The sequence below is a fragment of the Momordica charantia genome, assembly GCF_013281855.1.
Source record: "Momordica charantia cultivar OHB3-1 chromosome 2 unlocalized genomic scaffold, Mcharantia_2.0 BLBB01000002.1, whole genome shotgun sequence".
NCBI lineage: Eukaryota > Viridiplantae > Streptophyta > Magnoliopsida > Cucurbitales > Cucurbitaceae > Momordica > Momordica charantia.
This window is the reverse complement of record NW_028275160.1, coordinates 13,807,108-13,823,633: the sequence shown is the minus strand read 5'-3', so window position 1 is coordinate 13,823,633 and position 16,526 is coordinate 13,807,108. Positions and strand designations below refer to the sequence as shown.

At 33.0% G+C, this 16,526-nt stretch overlaps 1 pseudogene; it reads left to right on the top strand.

Annotated features, from left to right (window-relative positions):
- Positions 1-1,349: 1,349 nt before the first annotated feature.
- Positions 1,350-2,277, top strand: LOC148212864 (secreted RxLR effector protein 161 pseudogene; annotated as a pseudogene).
- Positions 2,278-16,526: the final 14,249 nt, after the last annotated feature.

Sequence of the window (16,526 nt, the reverse complement as noted above, 5' to 3'; positions counted from 1 at the left end):
TTCGCTCTATGATGAGCTATGCTCAATTACCTGATTCCTTTTGGGGACATGCGTTAGAGACCGCTGTCTACATTTTGAACAATGTTCCCTCTAAGAGTGTTTCTGATACACCTTATGAGCTATGGAAAGGGCGTAAAGGTAGTTTACGTCACTTTAGGATTTGGGGCTGCCCAACACACGTGTTGGTACAAAACCCTAAGAAATTGGAACGACGTTCAAAATTATGCCTATTTGTAGGTTACCCAAAAGAATCAAAAGGTGGTTTGTTTTATAATCCTTAAGAGAATAAAGTATTTGTGTCGACAAATGCCACATTCTTAGAGGAAGACCACATTAGGAGTCATCAACCTCGCAATAGGCTAGTATTGAATGAGATGTCCAAAAACACTGCAGAAAGAGCTAGTTCATCAACTAAAGTAGTTTATGGAGCTAACATTTATGGTCAGTCACATCCTTCTCAAGAGTTGAGAATGCCTCGACGTAGTGGGAGGGTTGTTCTTCAGCCTGACCGTTACTTGGGTTTAACTGAAACTCAAATCGTCATACCAGATGACGGCATAGATGATCCATCAGCCTATAAACAGGAGATGAATGATGTGGACCGAGACCAATGGATAAAAGTCATGGACCTTGAAATGGAATCAATGTATTCCAATTCGGTCTGGGTTCTTGTAGATCAGCCAAATGACGTAAAGCCAATTGGTTGTAAATGGATCTACAAGAGAAAACGAGACCATACCGGGAAAGTACAGACTTTCAAGGCTCGACTTGTGGCAAAGGGTTTCAACCAGAGAGAGGGAGTTGACTATGAGGAAACTTTCTCTCTTGTTGCCATGCTAAAGTCGATTAGGATACTCTTGTCCATCGCCACTTTTTATAATTATGAAATTTGGCAGATGGATGTCAAGACAGCATTCCTAAATGGAAGTCTTGAAGAGAGTATCTATATGGTCCAACCAGAGGGGTTCATTGAACAGAGCCAAGAACAAAAGGTTTGTAAGCTTCAGAGATCCATTTATGGATTGAAGCAAGCATCTCGGTCCTGGAATATAAGATTTGATACTGCGATCAAATCTTATGGCTTTGAGCAAAATGTTGACGAACCTTGTATATATAAGAAAATCGTCAATTCCACTGTAGCGTTTCTAGTTTTGTACGTTGACGACATCCTACTCATTGGGAATGATGTAGGTTTTCTGTCTGACGTTAAAAAATGGCTAGCTAAGCAATTCCAAATGAAAGATTTGGGAGATGCACAGCATGTTCTAGGGATCCAAATAGTTCGGAACCGAAAGAACAAGACACTAGCCATGTCTCAAGCAACTTATATTGACAAAATGTTGTCTAGATATAAGATGCAGAATTCCAAAAGAGGTTTATTACCTTTTAGACATGGAATTCACCTGTCTCAGGAACAGTGTCCTAAGACACCTCAAGAAATTGAGGGGATGAGACATATTCCCTACGCTTCAGCTGTTGGAAGCTTAATGTATGCTATGTTATGTACTAGACCTGACATATGCTATGTAGTAGGGATAGTCAGCAGATATCAGTCTAATCCAGGATATGATCATTGGACTGCCGTGAAAAATATCCTCAAGTATCTTAGGAGAACGAGGAACTATATGCTCGTTTATGGTGCTAAGGATCTGATCCTTACTGGATACACTAACTCTGATTTTCAGACCGATAAAGATGCTAGAAAATCTACATCGGGATCAGTGTTCACTTTGAATGGAGGAGCAGTAGTGTGGAGAAGTGTAAAGCAAACTTGCATTGCAGACTCCACAATGGAAGCTGAATACGTAGCTGCTTGTGAAGCAGCAAAGGAAGCAGTGTGGCTCAGGAAATTCTTGACTGATCTGGAAGTCGTTCCAGACATACGTCTGCCCATCACTCTATTTTGTGATAACAGTGGAGCAGTTGCAAATTCCAAGGAACCTAGAAGCCATAAGCGCGCAAAGCATATTGAGCGGAAATACCATCTCATAAGGGAGATAGTAAACCGGGGAGACGTGGTCGTCACTCAGATAGCCTCGGAAGAGAATCTTGCTGATCCATTTACTAAGGCCCTCTCGGCTACAGTGTTTGAGGGTCACCTAGAGAGTCTAGGACTACGAGTTTTGTAAACTAGGATAAGTGGGAGAATAATTCGGCGTGTATATGATGTATGCCCAATCTTCTTGTATTTTCTCACTTAAACTCAATAAAATGTACCATTGGAGTTTTAGTCCAAGTGGGAGTTTGTTGGGTTTTATGTCCTAAAACTCATAGTTTGAAAATGACAGATATACTTTTATCATTCAATAAAGTTGTTATTGAAGGTTTTAATCAATAAGTAGTTATTGATCCAATAAAATGTTCTTACTATATCTAAATCCAATAAAATAAAGGATCCTAGACTGTTACCTAAGACTCAAACTCTATGTAAGAGACATAAATATGGATCAAGTTTGAGTTAACAGTCTAAATGGTCTATAGTGTAGGAATAAGGTTGGACGCCTTATTCTGGGGACACTATGGATGCGGCCCACTTTGTAACTAGTACAAACGATGTGATCCTAATTCGTTCATGTGAAGACATGCGAGTGGGGGTGTCCCGTGCAAAGAGTTTGCATAAGACCAGACCATGAGATAGTCACTTTTACTTTATAACACCGTTTACTGTTTGAAACTGACTATCTCAACTTTGATGGTCTAGGTAACTCGATCTTAATCCTGAGCTAACTATGAACTTCTGTTTACTCGGGATTATCCTTAGATCTGCATGGGTGAGAGCAGCTCAACAGCGCTGGCTCAATAAGCCTCCCATTTCAGGGGTAAGACCCGGTAGATAACTAGGGACATAGGGTGCAAGAAGGAATTCACTTCTACCCATAATTTGAAGGGGTCCATAAGGTCCCCTGGCTAGCTCATATAGAAATAAACTTGGAATAATTTGAAGGAATAATTCAAATCGTACGAATTAGGTTAATCATATGAGATATGATTAAGTAATTGATATATGATATCAATTTGAGAAATTTGGACAAAATATTTAAATAGGATTTAAATAGGATTTAAATATTAAAATTATGAATGCGGATTCATAATCGGAGGTATGGATTTCAACAAACATCGGATTTTGGAAAAAGTCAAATAGTTGACTTTGACAAGAGAAAGTCAAAGGTTGACTAAAATAGATTAAAATAATGTTTTTAACCAAGTTGGTGGAAAATTCCACTAACTTGTTGAATGGAACATTTAAATAATCTCAAAAATCTACTTTTTGACACTTAGCCATGCCATGCATGAGTGGAATATGTGTTGTAAGCTTTTGGTGAACTTTGACATGCAAGAGTTGCATGTAATTTGCCTATTTAAGAAGGCTTTTGTTCAAACATCAAGATCTCTTGGAACCTTTGGCCATTTGATGTGTTTTCAAAAAACTTACATAACTCCTTTTAGCTCCACTTTTCTCTAATTTTTTCATTCTCTAAAAAGAGTCCCACCACTCTATTCCAAGCCTTGAGAATAGTTAGGAAGATCTCTTGGTGGTCCTTCATTGAAGCTATTTGAAGATTTTTGAAAAGCTACAAAGGTTTGTATTTTTCTCTACCTATCTCTAAGCATCATAATGTATGATCATGCATGTTTAATCCTAGGTTGTATTATGCATCTAGATTGTTATTTCGATTCTTGCTCACTTCCGCTGCGCATGTATGTATTTTCTCCATCACAATGATATCTTGGTCCATGATTAAAATTTTTTTTCAAAATTATGACTTAAATTCATATTTTTAATTGCACAATTTTTCAAAATTCGGCCACAATTATGTTTGGCATAAATTTCGAAAATTGGTCATTTGTAGAACCTTAAAATTTAGACCGATCATAAATGGTCATGTCATTATCTATTTTATTTAGGGATTAATTATATATTAACCCTAAATAAAAATTAAAGATAAATTGACAATTAAAATATGTAATTGGGTCATATGAGAACTGGGCTTGAAATCAATTTGGTTCACAAACTTGGTCCAAAATCCAATTTACCATGAGACCAGGTGGATTAATAAATAAATTTAAGAGATAATATCTTGGGAGGGCTATTTTTAATTCTTAATTTCATAAATGTCTTTAGTTTTCAAAATTTACACTTCTAGATTTTTTCACGTAGGATTTTATTCTAATACCGTTTCTACCCTTATTTATTGCTTTTTATTTTATTATAATTTTAAAATTTAAAAGATTTGAATCTTTAATTTGTTATTATATTCATTTAATTATTGTGGGCCCCCGTTCAATTTTTCAACTTAAATTCCTCAAATCTCTCCCTCAAAAAAGATTTTATTCTCTCACCAATTAAGAACTTCCAAATTTGTGTTCTTCCTTCTCCAACCTTGATTTTTTTCCCCGGCGTCTTCCTTTTTTTCATGCATACCTTCATCAACGTCGACAACATTGAAGTGCATACCGTCTGTGTACTTCTTCAGAACTTCCATCAACGATCGATTTTTTCCTTCTTCTTTCCGTCGAGATCTTCTTCTTTCCGTCGCAGAATAGACTTTCCGTCGACCTCGTTCCACGTTTCCGATGCCGTGCAGCGTGCTTCCATCAACGAGGTATTTATTCCTTCAATTTCCGTCGCCAAATAAACTTTCCGTCGACGTCTTTTAATGTTTCCGACGCCGTTCAACGTGTTACTCGTCTCCTGTCCCCTTCTGTTTTTACCATTGATACTTATTAGTCTTTCGTTAAGATTAGTATATATGGGGATATATTTTATGTATGTGTACAGAAAATGGAAGTTCTAAACGTCTCACAGTCTTAGTATTCCTGATTATATTCGTATATATAGGTATATATTGTATATGTGAATATCTTTTATATGTGTATACATATATCTTATAGTTCTGTAGAAATAGTCCTCCATACCATTTGTAATTATTAGTCTTCCGTTAAGATTGGTATATATGGGGATATATTTTGTTTATGTGTATAGAAAATTGAAGTTCTAAATGTCTCATATTCTTAGTATTCCCGATTATATTCGTATATATAGGTATATATTGTATATGTGTATATATCTTATAGTTGTATACAAGATATAAACGCATATATCTAGAAAGGGTCCTCCAAAACTGAAGTTTTACACGTCTCATGGATGAAGCGAAAAAAGTTCTTAGATTTCGAATTTGGGAGATTTTTGGACGGGATTTGGAGATATTTTGGGAGGTTATGATTTCAATTTTGGGGAATTTAGGGTTTTGTTTTTAATGTTTTGGTGTTTTAATTAGTTTTGGAAAGTATCATTAACCTAAAATTATGGGATCTAAATTATAACCTTCCAATTAATCAATTTTACATATTAAAATGAATTTAAAATGAATTTGTAAATACAAGAGGCTATTTAAGTAATTTATATGATGGGTACCCTCTTAAATAGGGTTGATATATGACAAATGTGTAAATTCTATACATTTGATCCTTTTATGTAATTAAGATCTTTAAATAGCCCATCAATGTACTAATCCCTAAATTTAAATCCATTTAAAGCATTGGACCGAGCCCAAAATTATCCAAGCCCAAAGGCCCACCAAGGCTGTGAAAACGTCTATAAATAGAAGGGACCTCATTCATTTTCAAGGTTGAGAATTTCATAATTGAGAGAATTCACACAAAATTGAAGACTCTCTGAAGACTTGAAATTCGAAGACCAACTTGAATACTTTGAAGACTTGAAGACTTTCGAAAAATATAGAACTTCGATCTAAATTCAAGAACAAGCATCTCAATCTTCACTCCAAGTTCGAGAGAAAGAACCAGAGGATAAAGATTAGAGATTGAATCTACTATACAGCACATACAACAAAAATCAAAATTCAACTTCACGAAATATAATTTTTCCGGAAATTTCGTGTGAACAAATTTGAAATGAATTCTAATGAAAAATAGCCATAGCATTTGTAATCCTAGAAAATGGCCAACATGTGTTTTTTTTAAAAATTATGCAGGGGTAAATTTTCGTATTTACCCCCTCCAACATCAATCCATCATTTATCCATTTTAACCTTCCTATAGTACTATAGTGTGTAATTTATCAATTTTACCCATTATACATTAGTAAATCACAAATTTTAGTTTAACATTAAATTAGTATCCTTTAAATCAAGCTAGTTTGAATTATATTTTAAATTAATTAAAAATCAAAACATTAGCTAATTTTAATTATGTTTCAAATTAACTAAAAATCAAATAATTCTCTCTAACATACATAAACCAAAATTCTAGCTACGTTGAATTATGTTTCAAACTAATTAAAACTCAAATGATTGTCTCCCTCCTTACATAAACCAAAATTACAAAATGGATTAATTCTTTACCAATCTCTACAAAGTCAAACTAATTAATTCCACAACATCATGTTCTGACTACTTTCGATTTCCATTTATTTTTTGTTTTAAATATTCTTACACCAATTTCACTCATCATACTATTAATTTCAGTATTTCGTCCACGGTTGGAATCTTAAATTAACCAACTTTGGAATTCTAATCAACTAATGGAATCGTTAAGAGTAACAATTTTACATGATAGGATTTGGGAGGAGTAGAGCATTTACAGAGACTTTAGTACTAGGTAGGATTCAATTCTCTAAAGATCTTTATTTTCCATAAGAAAACAAAATTTCGCTCATTCAGAAGTGGTGCAAGTCAATTATTACGATTCTATTAGTAGACAAGAATGTAATATTGGCGTTATCTATTTTGTCGAATAACATGGTCAGCAACTGCTGTATAGTTGTAGATACAGACCCTATACATAGTTCCACATACTGAGAAAGTGAAAGCCTTAATGTTACACATAACTTAGTTTACCTCAATGGAATTATGGATTCATGGACCCTATTGACTTTGATTATGCCCCTTCCAATTTCGTGTTTGAAGAATACTGTGCTTTTCAAAACAATGTAGAATTGAATAAGGTCGTTGATTCGACCACCTTAAAAGGGAGCTTCGAGTTCAAAACTGACAAATCCAACAAGAAACAGTTGGTTTTAAGGTGTGTTGATAATTCATGTGTTGGATCGGTATGACAACCCTCGAAGGGGGAGGGGGTGAACAGGGTTAAATTAACAAAATGTTAACTTTTTAATAAATAGGTCCAATTTAAACAAAAATAATATAATTTTTGAGATATGCAATTCTAACAAAGTAAGATAAAATAAATTCTAAGGCAAGAAAAATTTAAAGCAGACAATAAAATTCTAAAATTAATTGAAAAAATAAATAAGAGAAAGGTCAGAAAAATTTGACACTGCGAATGTCAAATTTTTATAGTGGTTTGGCACTCCTACTCCACTTCCCAAGCACCTCTTGGGTTGTAAATTGAAATTTTAACTCTTAGTAGGAGTCAAACAAGTACACTGTCCTTCTCAAGAGCAAAGACGATCCTCTCCACGTTGAGGATCACACCGTTACAATGAGTTGAAAATTTTGAAACACACACTTAGAAACTCTCAAATAGAGTGAATGTACAAATTTGAGCTCACAAAAATTCAATCCTCACAACAATAAATTTTTCTCACAAATAAGATCAAAAGAAAAGTTTGAGAACTTGGAGAGAATAACATTTAGAAATTTTGAGATTATGGAGGATTGAAAATAAGAGAATTGTGTATAATTTTGAACGAGCAGTTGGATTTAAATAGAGGGGAGAAAATGGTACAAAAAAATCAAGTTTAATTTTGAACCATTAGATCTTAATAATTGAAAATGAAGGATTGTGATAATTTAGAAGAAAGAATTAAGAATTATATATATAAAATAATATATATGTGTGTGTGTATGTGTGACAAAATAGTTTGAATTTATATATATATATATATTATTTTATTTTATATACATGTGTGTGTTTGTGAGGAACTGTTAGAATTTTGAAAAATATTGATTTTATTATTTTTTTTAAAACACTGATGCATGTCAGCATTTAATGCGATTAAAATTTTTTTTCTTTTTTTTTTAAAAGTTACAACGGTAACTTTCGAATTTTTTTTTACCTTTTCTTGTCTTTTCTTTTTCTATATATATATTTAAAAAAGAAGATCGCCACTTGTTAGCCTACGAACTGTCCACGTCATCTTCCCATGTATTTTTCCTTCCACTTGTTTGAATCGTAACTTCTTCATCTGAACTCCGATTTTGATGATCCAATAGTTGTTGGAATCGTTGTAACGAGCTCTATGTCGTGGACGTTTTAAAATATAAAAAAATATAAATAAATAAAAATTAAGTTTGTTTTCATCAAAACATTAATTAATTAAAATTAATTAACTTTATATTAAGGGCCAAAAAGGCAACAATCTCCCCCTTTTTGATGATGACAAACTTCCAAAGAAAAATACATAGACATTTAATAATCATCACATTAAATCCAAAATATCATACTTAAAAATCATTCAAAGATTCATTTCTCCCCCCCAATTGATACATTCATTGATTAATAACCCAATAAATCATGAAACAATTTTAGAGCCACTTTTTCTTAAACTTCTCCCCTTTGGAATCATAAAAAAAACAAAAAAAAAACAAAATTAATAACATAAAAAGCTCCCACTAAAAGTATGAACACAATCTTGCATAAATGCTCCTCCTATCAATATGCATTTACAAAAATAACAAATACAAAATTAAGATGCATCAAAACGAATAATACCAAACTGAAGCCTAATTTTGCAAAATTATTCTTCATTTAAAGGTTGGTAAAAATATCCACTAATTGATTATCTGAGCTTACAAATTCAAGAGTAATATGACCATTTAGCACATGCTCTTTTATAAAGTGATGTCTAATATCAATATGCTTAGTCCTAGAATGATGTATAGGATTTTTAGTCAAATTTCTGGCACTTATATTATCACAAATTATAGGCACATTTTCAAACTTTAATCCAAAATCACAAAGAGTTTGTTTCATCCAAAGAATTTGAGCATAACAACCAGCAACCACAATATATTCAACCTTGGTAGTGGATAAAGCAACCAAATTTTGCTTTTTAATAAACCAAGAAACTAAGGAACTACCAAGCAATTGGCAAGTCCCACTAGTACTCTTTCGGTCAAGTAAACTACTCGCAAAATCCGCATCGGAATATCCTACCAAATTAAATTCAACATTTCTAGGATACCACAAGCCTAAATCAATAGTTCCAAGAAAATATTTAAAAATTCTTTTAACGGCATGCACATGAGATTCTTTAGGACAAGATTGAAATCTAGCACAAACACATACACTAAACATAATATTGGGTTTACTATCGATTAAATAAAGTAAAGAGTCAATCATACCTTGATAAGTCTTTGCATCTACACATTTACCAACTCATCTTTGTCAAGCTTAGTGGACGTGCTCATAGGAGTTTTGGCAATTATACCTTCATTGAATTTGAACCTTTTGATGAGCAAATCCCTTGTATATTTCTCTTGACTTATGAAGATATCGGTCTTCAGTTGTTTGATTTGGAGTCCAACAAAGAAGCTAAGTTCTCCCATCATACTCATCTCAAACACATTATGCATACATTTAGAAAATTCTTTACACATAGAAGGATTAGTAGAACAAAAATAATATCATCCACATATATTTGCATTAAAAGCATATCATTTTCTTTAGACTTAATAAAGAGAGTAGTATAAATTTTACCCATTTTAAAACCGTTCTCAATAAGAAAATTACTAAGTCTATCATACCAAGCTCTTGGAGCTTGTTTTAAACCATAAAGAGTCTTTTTCAACTTAAAAACATGATCTGGAAAATCAAAACTTTCAAAGCCCAGAGGTTGTTCCACATAAACTTCCTCCATAATATAACCATTTAAAAAAACACTTTTCATATCCATTTGATATAAAATAAAATTCTTATAAGAAGCAAAATCAAGTAACATTCTAATGGCTTCTAATCTAGCAATGGGTGCAAAAGTTTCCCCATAAACTATTCCTTCTTCTTGACAATAACCTTGAGCTACAAGTCTAGCTTTATCTCTAATGATATTTCCTTTCTCATCCATTTTATTTCTAAAGACCTATTTAGTTCCAATAAAAAAACATTAGAAGGCCTAGGGACTAATTCTCAAACTTTGTTTATTTCAAATTGATTTAATTCTTCTTGCGTAGCTAAAATCCTAAATTCATCACTTTCGGCATCTTTCAAACTTTTTGGTTCAATTTGAGAAACAAAAGCAATATTATTAAACATATTAAGAGAGGAACGAGTTTCACACCTTGCTCGGGATCACCATGGATTAAATCCTTAGGATGAGATGGAGCATATTTCAACTCCTTAGGCATCGATGAAGAACCGTCCACCTTATTTTCGTTCATGCTCATTTCTTGCTTACTTGAAGCAATCTCTTTGCTTTTATCACTAACAAGTAAATCTCCAAAAAAAAATTCTAAAGAATCACTACAAAAGAATCATTAGAAACCACATTGCAAGATTCATCAAATACCACATGCATAGATTTTTCAACTACCAAAGTTCTTTTATTAAAAACTCTATAAGCTTTAATAGTAGAAGAATAACCAAGGAAAATACCAACATCCGTCTTAGAATCAAAATTTTCAAGCTTTTGTTTGTTGTTCAAAATAAAACATTTGCAACCAGAAACTATGAAATACCTAATATTTGGAATTTTGTTATGCCAAAGTTCATAAGGAGTTTTATCTAAAGAAGGTCTAATTAAAACTTTATTTAAAACATAACAAGCGGTGTTAACGGCTTCCGCCCAAAAGTAAGAAGGTAAACCATACTCATGTAACATTGACCTATCAAATTTTTGCAAAGTACATTTTTTCCTTTCAACCACATCGTTTTGTTGAGGAGTTCTTGCAGTGGAGAAATTATGAGAAAATCCATTTTCTTCACAAAAATTTTCAAAAACATTACTATCAAATTCTCCTCCATGGTCACTCCTAATTTTAGAAATAAAAAATCCTTTTTCATTTTGAACTCGTTTGACAAAACTAGAAAAACTTTTCAAAGCATCATCCTTATGTTTTAGCATCAAAACCCAAGTAGTAAATCTTGAAAAATCATCAACTATCACAAAATCATAATAATTCCCTCTAAAACTAGCAATTCTAGAAGGGTCAAATAAGTCCATGTGTAATAGTTGTAGGGGCCTAGTAGTAGAGATCACATTTTTAGATTTGAAATAAGACTTAGTTTGCTTACCCATTTGACAAGCATCACAAACTTTATCTTTTTCAAATTTAAACTTGGGAAGACCTTGAACCAAAGAATTCTTGGAAATATTTTACATTAAGTGCATGCTAGCATGTCCTAGTATTCTATGTCATAACCAAGAATCATCATGCATGACCGAGAACATTTATCACTAATTGGGCATTCATTCAAATCAATTATAGTATACAGACTTTTATTTCTATTTCCAACAAATAAAACTTTTCTATCACCTGCATTTTCAATGATGCAATTCTTTTTATCAAACACAACTCTAAATTCTTTATCACACAATTGATTAATTCTAAGTAAATCATACTTTAAACCATCAACCAAAAGTACATTTTCAATCAAAATAGAAGATTCATTACCTGTACTACTCTTACCTATTATTTTACCTTTCTTGTTATCATCAAAGGTTACAAAACCTCCATCTTTTTTGGAGAAAGTGACAAACTTGGATTGGTCTCCCGTCATGTGCCTCGAGCAACCACTATTCAAGTACCACTTACTTTTCTTGGAAGCTTTCAAACAAATCTACGAACACAAAAATTTAAATTTGATCCTTTGGTACCCATACTTGTTTGGGTCCTAGAAGGTTAGAGAACTAACAAACTTGGGGATCCATTTCATTTTTGCATTTTTATTGAAAGCATAAGATTTAGACAAGTAACAAGAATAAGATTTATGTCCATACTTGCCACATGAAAAGCAAACAACATTATGCAATGAATTATCTTTTACAACAAATTTATGCACCCTACTTTTCTTTGAGAAATTCTTTCTTGGAGCATTGTGAAACTTTTCCCTTTGAGATAAAATTCTTCTAGAAGAAGTAGTTTGAGCATATTTTAATTTAAAGCACTTTGGTCTTATATGACCTTCAACACCACAATAATACATATAGGCACAATTCTTAGATACAACATTAGCTGCAAGCTTAGGCATAATAGGAGAGGCTTTAATAAAAAATAGTTTTAGAACTCGAGGGAGCACGACATGCATCAATATAGCCTAAACCTCTTTTTTTATCACCATAAATCTTACCTACTTCAAACCTTTGAGCACCTATTGTTAACTTTTTAATAGAATCTTTAGCCTTATCAAGTTCCACTAAAGCATTTGATTCATTTTTCTTAAGCAATTTAATCAAATTATATTTTCCACAACCATCATGCTCAAGAAATCTAATTTTATCAAGTAAGGCATTTTTCTCATCACAATCAAGAACATAATTATCACAAGAGACATTCACAACATCATACTCATTCTTCTTTAAGCAAGCAATATCATCAAGTAAAGACTTATTTTCACTAGCTAAGACATTGTATTTCTTTTGAAGCATAACTATTTAGAACCAAGTTTCTCTAAATCATTCTGCATATTCTCAAAAGCTTCAAACAACTCATCATATGAAAGGGGGTCAAGAGTTACCTCATCATCTTGTTCATCCTCTTTGTCACGATGAGCCATGAAGCAAAAGTTGGCCACTTCTTCATTCTCACTTTCACTTCCACTTTCATCATTATCATCCCAAGTAGCCTTCATTGCTTTCTTCTTCGATTTCTTGGATGATTTAAGAAGAAGACAATCAGTTCTAATATGACCCGGTTTTTTTGCATTCATAACAAATTACCTCACCCTTTTTACTCTTTTCACCTTTTGACTCTTTTTGGTTGGAGAAATGCTTCTTGAATTGTTTCTTCCTCTTGATGAAATTTTTATACTTACGTGAGAGATAGACCACATCATCTTCATCAAGGACATTCTCACCTTCTGAGTCAACTTCCAAGGTGTTGGTCTTCAATGCTATGCTCTTCTCTTTCTTTTTCTTCTCATCCTCCATGTTTTTCTTTATCTTTATCTCATGCGTCGTCAATGAACTAATGAGTTCGTCCATGGAGATAGTCTTGAGATCATTTGCCTATTGAATGACGGTGACTTAAGGCTCCCATTGTTTAGGCAAGGACCATAAGAGCTTCTTTACCTTCTCAAGATTTGAATATTCTGTTCCAAGTCCTTCTAAAGCATTGACAATGTTAGTAAATCTAATAAACATATCGGAAATACCTTTATTTTCATCAATTTTAAACATTTCATATTGATGGACTAATATGTCAATCTTTGTTTCTATTACTTCACTAGTTCCTTCGTGAGTAATTTCTAATTTATACCATATATCCTTAGCGGTTTAACAAATAGATATTGTACTCAACTTCATTCAAGGCACAAAACAAGCAATTAATAGCTTTAGCATTTAAAGAATATGCTTTTTTTCATTTAGAGACCATTTTTCTTTAGGTTTTACATCTCTAACACCATCAACATCTGTTGTTGGAATTTTAAATCCTTCTTCAACAACATCCCATAAATCATAGTCGATAGAAAGCAAGAAAAATTTCATTATATTCTTCTAATAACTATAATTAGTACCATTAAAGAAAGGAGGATTAGTAATAGATTGACTATCGGTAAAAGAGATGAAACCTAAAGTTGCCATAGCTAAAAAACAATTAAGTTTATCAAAGAAGAGCAACCTTACTCTGATACCAATTGTTGGATCGATGACAACCCTAGAGGGGGGGTGAATAGGGTTTAATTAACAAATGTAAACTTTTTAATAAATGGGTCAAATTTGAACAAAAATAATACACTTTTTGAGATATGCAATTCTAGCAAAGTAAGATAAGATAAATTCTAAGGCAAACAATAAAATTCTAAAATTCATTGCATAAATAAATAAGAGAGAGAGTTAGAGAAATTTGATACTGGGAACTTTTATAGTGGTTCCGCACAACTGTCCTACTCCACTTCCCAAGCACATCTTGGGTTGTAAGTTGAAATTCTGACTCTTTCCACGATAGGAGTCAAACCGGTACACTGTCATTCTCAAGAGTAAAGACGATCCTCTCCGCGGTGAGAATCACACCGTTACAATGAGTTGGAAATTTTGAAAAACACACTTACAAACTCTAAAATAGAGTGTGCAAAAATTCAATCCTCATAACAATAAATTTCTCTCACAAATAAGATCAAAAGAAAAAATTGAGAACTTGGAGAGAATAACAATTAGAAATTTTGAGATTATGGAGGATTGATAAGAGAATTGTGTATAGTTTTGAAGGAGGAGTTGGGTTTAAATAGAGGGGAGAAAATGGTAAAACAAAAATCAAGTTTAGTTTTGAACCATTATATCTTAATGATTGAAAATGAAGGGTTGAGATAATTTAGAAGAAAGAATTAAGAATTATATATATATATATATATATATATATATATATATGCATATATATGTGTGTGTATGACAAAACAGTTTGAATTTTATATATAATAATAATAATGATGATGATGATGATGATGATGATGATGATGATGATGATGATGATAAAATAATATATGTGTGTGTGTGTGAGAAACGATTAGAATTTTGAAAAATCTTGATTTTTTATTTTTTTTAACACTGACGTATGTTTTTTTAACCTTTTCTTTTCTTTTCTCTCTCTCTCTCTATATATATATATATATTTAAAAAAAGATTGCCACTTGTCAGCTTACGAACTGTCCACGTCATCTTCTCGAGTATTTTTCCTTCCAACTTATTTCAATAGTAACTTCTTCATCTGAGCTCCGATGTGGATGATCCAATAGTCATTGGAATCGTTGTAATCTACGCTGTAGGCACTTTAAAACACTAAAAATGTCAATAAATAAAGTTAAGTTTGTTATCATCAAAACATTAATTAATTTGAGATTAAGGGCCAAAAAGCCAACAAAATATCTTGTTATTTTCTTTTTCTTTTTAATGGAAGTTTATGGATCTACTCAATTACTGAGTCACTATTGTCACTTATGTCGAGAGAGATGTCTGGTGTTGATGCCGGATTCTAAATGAGTTAAGATTCATGGTGAGCCTTTCTTGTTTGAGCTACATGGATCGAGCTACGTAAGAAAACCTACACATAATGAACAAACACTCTGATGCTTAAGTTAGTCCGAAGTCCGAGCTATCAAAACTGTGTACCTACATACGAGAGTTGGTGCGTATTTATAGAAGTTGGGGAAGAGATCGTTCTGTTACATCCGTTATAGAGGTTCTCACACAGTTGTGTACTTGGTTTCATCTCATATGACTCGGTCTTCATGCTTGGAGAAACATTTCGAAGAGGTACGAGCTATATAGATCATTATGTTTCAGTGAGTAGACAATCTGGTACTGTTAGGTTAGTTGTTTAATCAATGAAACATAGAATTGTTGGGTGTGTTGCCCTAAACTCGTAGTTTGTATTTATGTAAAAACAAATTTATATTCAATAAAGTTTTATTCAATCAATTTGTTGTTGAATTCATAGCATTGCATTGTCTAAATCCAATAAAGTAAACATTCAAGGTTATTATCATGTAACTGGGACAATATATATACTGGGTATATATTTGATATACCTTCGATGTAGAAGTGGATAATGTCTCGGGAATAACCTAAAGGTTCTATAATATATGGATAAAGCTGGTTACCTTATCCTGACAACACTATGGATACGGCCCAGTTTTTAAATGTTACAGACGACCCGATCCAGGTCGTTCATGTGGAGACATGCAAGTGGGGGTATTCTATACAATGAGTTTGTATAAGACCGGACCACGAAATAGCCGATCTTTAGATGTAACGCTGTTGACTAATAGATTGCTATTTCATAGGATGACTAGACAATTCATTCTTAATCCTGCGTGAGTTATCGACTCCTGCCCGTTAAGGCTCGTCCTTTGACCTATATGGGTGAGAGTTACTTGAGTCGCCGACTCAAATTCCTACCATTTTGGGGACGAGACCGAGTGGGGAGCTGGGAACATAACTTCACGAGATGGAATTCATCCTTCCCGACCCTCTGGGAGTAGATGAGTGCTTTCTTAAATGCTGACTTCATGACTTGAACAAAGGGCCTCACCCTCTCACTGGCCTGAGAGGGACTTTCAATTATTGGTTGGACCATAATCGGGTTGTTCATTAGAGGAGCAGTGATATTTAAGGAGTAAGATGTAACTTAGAGGTAAAACAATAATTTCACCCAGCTTGAGTTACGAGCACTCATGAAGGATTGACTTGCCATTAATGGTCGTATATCCATGGACACGAAAACATTTTGCAGTGAGAATAGTGCAGCTGCAGGTCTTTAGTGGAGTGACCCGTAGTTTGTTGGGTACTCTGTCCTAAAACTCGTAGTTTGTAAACAGTGAACATTAATGTGAGGTTATTCAGACAAATGTTGTTAAATGAAAGTGAATTTGTTTTTTAATAAATCCAATAA